The sequence below is a fragment of the Coregonus lavaretus genome, assembly GCF_964263955.1.
Source record: "Coregonus lavaretus genome assembly, chromosome: 24".
Taxonomy (NCBI): Eukaryota; Metazoa; Chordata; class Actinopteri; order Salmoniformes; family Salmonidae; genus Coregonus; species Coregonus lavaretus.
The window spans coordinates 10,996,996-11,005,169 of record NC_140011.1 but is presented as its reverse complement, the minus strand read 5'-3'; positions in this window follow the sequence as shown (position 1 = coordinate 11,005,169).

Genomic DNA, 8,174 nt, shown 5'->3' with positions numbered 1-8,174 from the left:
ACCTTCTTTGCAAAATAGTGTGTTTTAATCAATTATTTGGTGACGTGATTATATTTAGTACAGTGTTATCTAAAAATGATAACTTTTTTAATGTTTTACCATTTTAATTTTTATGAAATTCACTGAGGAGGATGGTCCTCCTCAGTGGATGGTCCTCCTCTGAGGAGCCTCCACTGACACACACACACGTCTATGACAGCCCTTAAGAAGGAGCTTTATAATCCCTTCCCTCCACACTGTTTCTGGTAAAGAGCACATCCATAAACAAGGAAGCAGCAAGCCTGCAATTAACATGACAGTTCCTTTCTCACTGTCCTCCTCAGGTGATTCCTATCAAGGGGGCCATACATATACATGTAAACAGTCAACTTCACGGGCTCCAGCTCTCCATTCTGTCTCCACTTCAGCCTCCACTTCAATTTCCCTTCTGAAAGAGCCTGGCTGGCGCTGCCTGGCTGATTGCAGTAAGGGGCCATAAATAAATACACACAAACGCATGATGCGCACACACACACACGCACACATATGCACATGTACACACTCGCACACACACAAACACACACACACACACGTGGCATTTAAATGACTAGAAGGATCTTCCCACCCCTCAGCCTTGGAATTTTAGTAGATGTCTAAAGTCTGATTCGAGAGAGAGTGCAGACACTTCCACACAGAGAGAAATAAAGAGCCCTTTCCTCCTTAATGTATACATTTGCATACTTCTATCTCCATGCGTGTGCCATATAAACACACATAAATAACACATACACCTTAGTTCATGGTACAGCTTCTCTAGAGACTGAGTTATGTCTTTATGGGTGAATATGGGGGAGAGAGACGGTGTGTGATGTGGTGATGGGTGGGTAGGTGGTGGTTGAGGGGAAGCAGTGTGTGTGTGTGTGTGTGTGTGTGTGTGTGTGTGTGTGTGTTTGTGTGTGTGTGTGTGTGTGTGTGTGTGTGTGTGTGTGTGTGTGTGTGTGTGTGTGTGTGTGTGTGTGTATGTGTGTGTGTGTTTGGGAGGCAGTATGAAATGAAGACCCCTTTCAGTGTTGACCTTGACAAAGCTCAGGGAGCACAGTTTGATGGTGATGGGGTGAGACGGGCTGGTGAGTGTTCATTTTAACACCCCCCTTGAGGACAGGGCAAATATATAGTTGGGCAAGTCACACACACACAGACACACGCACACACACACGTGCACACACACACACACACACACACACACACTTACTTACTTATGGTAGTCCATCGTATCCGATGAGGACTTCCACTTCTGAATTAACGGTAAATTCGTTGGTGGCTGTAGAGTCCAATCCGAGATCTACAAACGTTTTGCAGGTTGGGCATGTGTAGTCTGTGTTGGTGGGAACAGGCATGGTTGTGTTTCTCCTGAGCTGTTTTTGCTGTCTCTTTGTACTCCTCTCATCGTTGCACCTCTGTACACCGCTCTGGCAGAGCTGCCACCAGGTGGGATGGTCGGCAGCAGCGTCCTCTAAGTCCGTGGGTTTGACGTGGCACGTCTTCTTGTTGAAGTACTTCGATGTTTTCAGCTGGACCTCGTAGCGCTTCTTCTGCCCCCCTGCAGACCGCCGGCCAAGGTGTAACTGGCTATATAGGATCTTCTGTGGCAGGAGCTCCTGAGACATCCTGACGTCATGCCCGAGCCAGTTGGTGTTGGGTGACCTTGGCCTGCATACTCTTGCAATTGGTCTTAGCAAGTATTTCCGTGCGGGGCACATGGTCACACCAGGTGATTCCCAGGATGCTCTGCAGGCATCCTATATGGAATCGCTCGAGCTGCTTGACGTGGAGACCGTAGGTGACCCAGGCTTCACAGCTGTAAAGAAGTGTGTGGTTGTTGCAGATGGCTTGATAGACGGCGACGTTGGTGTGGAGGTGGAAATCCCGCCCCCACACATACACACACACACACACACGCACAAACAAACACATTAACACACACACGTGTAAACATCCCCCATTATTTTCGCCTCTGAACTCCTGACATGCATGCATACATATGTGTCTGTGTGACATCATTTGGTAAGTGTGTGTTTGTGTGTGCGTTTAAGTGTGTCTGTCTGTGTTGGTACAGCAGTATTGGGGGTTAAGTGCAGTGCGGTCAGTCTTTCAAGGGGGACAGAGGCAGCTGTAGTAATCAAGGGCGATGTGAGGGCTGAGGGCTTCATGTGCCCTCAATCCCCCCCAACCCCAAGGGAATGGTATCACCCAACAGGCTTTAACAGGCAAGTGTGCCCAGTACTGCCCACTTAACACCGGTCACACACACACTCACACACACACACTTTTACACTCACCACATATGCTGCTGCTACAGCTCAGTCTATTATCTATCCTGTTGCCTAGTCAATTTACCCCTACTTATACTGAACAAAAATAGAAACGCAACATGTAAAGTGTTGGTCCCATGTTTCATGAGCTGAAATAAAAGATCCCAGAAATGTTCCATACGCACAAATTTGTTTACATCCCTGTTAGTGATCATTTATCCTTTGCCAAGATAATCCATCCACCTGACTGGTGGGGCATATCAAGAAGCTGATTAAACAGCATGATCATTACACAGGTGCACCTTGTGCTGGGGACAATAAAAGGCAGCTCTAAAATGTGCAGTTTTGTCACACAACACAATGCCACAGATGTCTCAAGTTTTGAGGGAGTGTGCAATTGGCATGCTGACTGCAGGAATGTCCACCATTCCTGCCTCCAACGTCGTTTTTGAGAATTTGGCAGTACATCCAACCGGCCTCACAACCGCAGACCACATGTATGGCATCATGTGGGTGAGCGGTTGTCTGATGTCAACGTTGTGAACAGAGCGCCCCATAGTGGCGGCAGGGTTATGGTATGGGCAGGCATAAGGTACGGACAACGAACACAATTACATTTTATCGATGGCAATTTGAATTGACAGAAATAGCCTTATTCTAAAATGGATTAAATTAATTGTTTTACTCATCAATCTACACACAATACCCCATAATGACAAAGCAAAAACAGGTTTTTAGAAATGTTTGCTACTGTATTAAAAAAAACTTATTTACATAAGTATTCAGACCCTTTACTCAGTACTTTGTTGAAGCACCTTTGGCAGCAATTATAGCCTCGAGTCTTCTTGGGTATGACTCTACAAGCTTGGCACACCTGTATTTGGGGAGTTTCTCCCATTCTTCTCTGCAGATCCTCTCAAGCTCTGTCAGGTTGGATGGGGAGCGTCGCTGCACAGCTATTTTCAGGTCTCTCCAGAGATGTTCGATCGGGTTCAAGTCCGGGCTCTGGTTTGCCACTCAAGGACATTCAGAGACTGAACTCCTGCGTTGTCTTGGCTGTGTGCTTAGGGTCGTTGTCCTGTTGGAAGGTGAACCTTTGCCCCAGTCTGAGGTCCTGCACGCTCTGGAGGATCTCTCTGTACATTGCTCCATTCATCTTTCCCTCGATCCTGACTAGTCTCCCAGTCCCTGCTGCTGAAAAACATCCACACAGCATGATGCTGCCACCACCATGCTTTACCATAGGGATAGTGCCAGGTTTCCTCCAGAAGTGACACTTGGCATTCAGGCCAAAGACTTCAATATTGGTTTCATCAGACCAGAGAATCTTGTTTCTCATATTCCGAGAGTCCTTTAGTTGCCTTTTAGCAAACTCCAAGCGGGCTGTCATGTGCCTTTACTGAGGAGTGGTTTCCGTCTGCCCACTCTCCCATAAAGGCCTGATTGGTGGAGTGCTGCAGAGATGGTTGTCCTTCTGGAAGGTTCTCCCATCTCCCCAGAGGAACTCTGGAGCTCTGTCAAAGTTGTCATCGGGTTCTTGGTCACCTCCCTGACCAAGGCCCTTCTTCCCTGATTGCTCACAAAAGTTTTAGAACACCTACTCATTCAAGGGTTTGTCTTTATTTTTACTATTTTCTACATTGTAGAATAATAGTGAAGACATCACAACTATGAAATAACACATATGGTATCATGTAGTAACCAAAAAAGTGTAAAAAAAATCAAAATATTTTTTATATTTGAGATTCTTCAAATAGCCACCCTTTGCCTTGATGACAGCTTTGCACACTCTTGGCATTCTCTCAACCAGCTTCACCTGGAATGCTTTTCCAGCAGTCTTGAAGGAGCTCCCACATATGCTGAGCACTTGTTAGCTGCATTTCCTCCTGCCAAGAGTGTGCAAAGCTGTCAGCAAGGCAAAGGGTGGCTATTTGAAGAATATATAATTCAAATTATATTTGAATTATATTTGTTTAACACTTGTTTGGTTACTACGTGATTCCATATGTGTTATTTCATAGTTTTGATGTCTTCACTATTATTCTAAAATAAAATAGTAAAAATAAAGACAAACCCTTGAATGAGTAGGTGTTCTATATATATATATATATATATATATATATATATATATATATATATATATATATATATATATAACATATATCATCTTTATTTTTGACTCTGCATTGTTGGAAAAGGACCCATAAGTAAGCATTTCACTGCTAGTCTATACCTGTTGTTTACGAAGCATGTGACAAATAACATTTTATTTGGTTAACCTATCTGATATGGGGATGCGATATCTCACCTTCCTCAAATCCCATTCTTTTTAGTTTACAGAGATAATGAACATAACATTACAATGGCTACTGTGTTTTTCTGTGTTTTTCGAACAGAGCTACTGTGTTTTTCGAACAGAGTCAACACAGTAGCCATTGTGTGCTGTACTGTGGCAGCTAAATACAATATATTTGTGCTAAGCTAGCCAACGTTTAATTATTGCTGCGTTATGAAAGGAACTAGACACGGACACGAATTATCTGCTTAGTGTGTTAACACACTATTGGTGGTTTGTTGTGACCAAGTGTTGGTGCTAAACTGTGTGTTATTGGATGCTAGCATGCTAGTTAGCTATGGTGTCATAGTTAGCTAGCTGAATAAAGTGGGTTGAGTCTACTCCTTTAAACATTGAACCGCTGTGGTTCACAACAATTCTGATTTCTAAAGGTGGAAGTTGGGAGAGGTGGTTCAGTGAAACAATTATAGTTTCTGAGGTGGAAGTTTTGGTGAGGGAGGCCCTGCTCTCTCTTCTTCCAGATGTTTAGTTCATTTCATTCTGATCTCCTCTGCATTATTGTAGCCATTTGCTACAGCCTGTCAACTATGCCTCTGCCTATCCCTGTTCTCTCCTCTCTGCACAGGCTACACAAACGCCTCACACCGCGTGGCTGCTGCCTCTCTAACCTGGTGGTCCCTGCACGCACCCCACACCTGGAGTTCCAGGTCTCAGGCAGCCTCTGGAACTGCCGTTCTGCTGCCAACAAAGCTGACTTCATCCCAGCCTATGCTAACCTCCAGTCCCTCGACTTCCTGGCGCTGACGGAAACATGGATTACCACTGAAAACACTGCTACTCCTACTGCTCTCTCCTCGTCTGACCATGTGTTCTCGCATACCCCGAGAGCATCTGGTCAGAGGGGTGGTGGCACAGGAATCCTCATCTCTCCCAAGTGGACATTCTCAATTTTTCCCCTAACCCACCTGTCTATCTCCTCATTTGAATTCCATGCTGTCACAGTCACTAGCCCATTTAAGCTTAATATCCTTGTCATCTATCGCCCTCCAGGTTCCCTTGGAGAGTTCATCAATGAGCTTGACGCCTTGATAAGTTCCTTTCCTGAGGATGGCTCACCCCTCACAGTTTTGGGGGATTTCAACCTCCCTATGTCCACATTTGACTCATTTCTCTCTGCCTCCTTCTTTCCACTCCTCTCCTCTTTTGACCTCACCCTCTCACCGTCCCCCCCTACTCACAAGGCAGGCAATACGCTTGACCTTATCTTTACTAGATGCTGCTCTTCTACTAATCTCACTGCAACTCCCCTCCATGTCTCCGACCACTACTTTGTTTCCTTTTCTCTCTCGCTCTCCTCCAACACTACTCACTCTGCCCCTACACAGATGGTAATGCGCCGCCGCAACCTTCGCTCTCTCTCTCCCACTACTCTCTCCTCTTCCATCCTATCATCTCTTCCCTCTGCTCAATCCTTCTCCCTCCAATCTCCTGATTCTGCCTCCTCAACCCTCCTCTCCTCCCTTTCTGCATCCTTTGACTCTCTGTGTCCCCTATCCTCCCGGCCGGCTCGGTCCTCCCCTCCAGCTCCGTGGCTTGATGACTCATTGCGAGCTCACAGAACAGAGCTCCGGGCAGCGGAGCGGAAATGGAAGAAAACTAAACTCCCTGCCGACCTGGCATCTTTTCACTCCCTCCTCTCTACATTTTCTTCATCTGTTTCTGCTGCTAAGGCCACTTTCTACCACTCTAAATTCCAAGCATCTGCCTCTAACCCTAGGAAGCTCTTTGCCACATTTTCCTCCCTCCTGAATCCTCCCCCCCCTCCCCCCCCCTCCTCTCTCTCTGTGGATGACTTCGTCAACCACTTTGAAAAGAAGGTTGACGACATCCAATCCTCGTTTGTTAAGTCTAATGACACTGCTGGTCCTACTCACACTGCCCTACCCTATGCTTTGACTTCTTTCTCCCCTCTCTCTCCAGATAAAATCCTGCGACTTGTGACTGCAGGCCGCCCAACAACCTGCCCGCTTGACCCCATCCCCTCCTCTCTTCTCCAGACCATCTCCGGTGACCTTCTCCCCTACCTCACCTCGCTGATCAACTCATCCTTGACCGCTGGCCATGTCCCTTCCGTCTTCAAGAGAGCGAGAGTTGCTCCTCTTCTCAAAAAACCAACACTCGATCCCACTGATGTCAACAACTACAGACCAGTATCCCTTCTTTCTTTTCTTTCCAAAACTATTGAGCGTGCCGTCTTTAGCCAACTCTCTTGCTATCTCTCTCAGAATGACCTTCTTGATCCAAACCAGTCAGGTTTCAGGACTGGTCATTCAACTGAGACTGCTCTTCTCTGTGTCACGGAGGCTCTCCGCACTGCTAAAGCTAACTCTCTCTCCTCTGCTCTTGTCCTTCTAGACCTGTCTGCTGCCTTTGATACTGTGAACCATCAGATCCTCCTCTCCACCCTCTCCGAGCTGGGCATCTCCGGCGCGGCTCACTCCTGGATTGCGTCCTACCTGACCGGTCGCTCCTACCAAGTGGCGTGGCGAGAAGCTGTCTCCGCACCACGTGCTCTCACCACTGGTGTCCCCCAGGGCTCAGTTCTAGGCCCTCTCCTTTTCTCCCTATACACCAAGTCACTTGGCTCTGTCATATCCTCACATGGCCTCTCCTATCATTGCTACGCTGACGATACACAACTAATCTTCTCCTTTCCCCCTTCTGATAACCAGGTGGCGAATCGCATCTCTGCATGTCTGGCAGACATATCAGTATGGATGACGGATCACCACCTCAAGCTGAACCCTGGCAAGACGGAGCTGCTCTTCCTCCCGGGGAAGGACTGCCCGTTCCATGATCTCGCCATCACGGTTGACAACTCCGTTGTGTCCTCCTCCCAGAGTGCGAAGAGCCTTGGCGTGACCCTGGACAACACCCTGTCGTTCTCCGCTAACATCAAGGCGGTGACCCGCTCCTGCAGGTTCATGCTCTACAACATTCGGAGAGTACGACCCTGCCTTACACAGGAAGCGGCACAGGTCCTAATCCAGGCACTTGTCATCTCCCGTCTGGATTACTGCAACTCGCTGTTGGCTGGCCTCCCTGCCTGTGCCATTAAACCCCTACAACTCATCCAGAACGCCGCAGCCCGTCTGGTGTTCAACCTTCCCAAGTTCTCTCACGTCACCCCCCTCCTCCGCACACTCCACTGGCTTCCAGTTGAAGCTCGCATCCGTTACAAGACCATGGTGCTTGCCTATGGAGCAGTGAGGGGAACGGCACCTCTGTACCTTCGGGCTCTGATCAGTCCCTACACCCAAACGAGGGCATTGCGTTCATCCACCTCTGGCCTGCTGGCTCCCCTTCCTCTGCGGAAGCATAGTTCCCGCTCAGCCCAGTCAAAACTGTTCGCTGCTCTGGCACCCCAATGGTGGAACAAGCTCCCTCACGACGCCAGGACAGCGGAGTCACTCACCACCTTCCGGAGACATTTGAAACCCCACCTCTTTAAGGAATACCTGGGATAGGATAAAGTAATCCTTCTACCCCCCCCCCCCCCCCCCCCCCCCCCCCCAAAAAAAAAATGT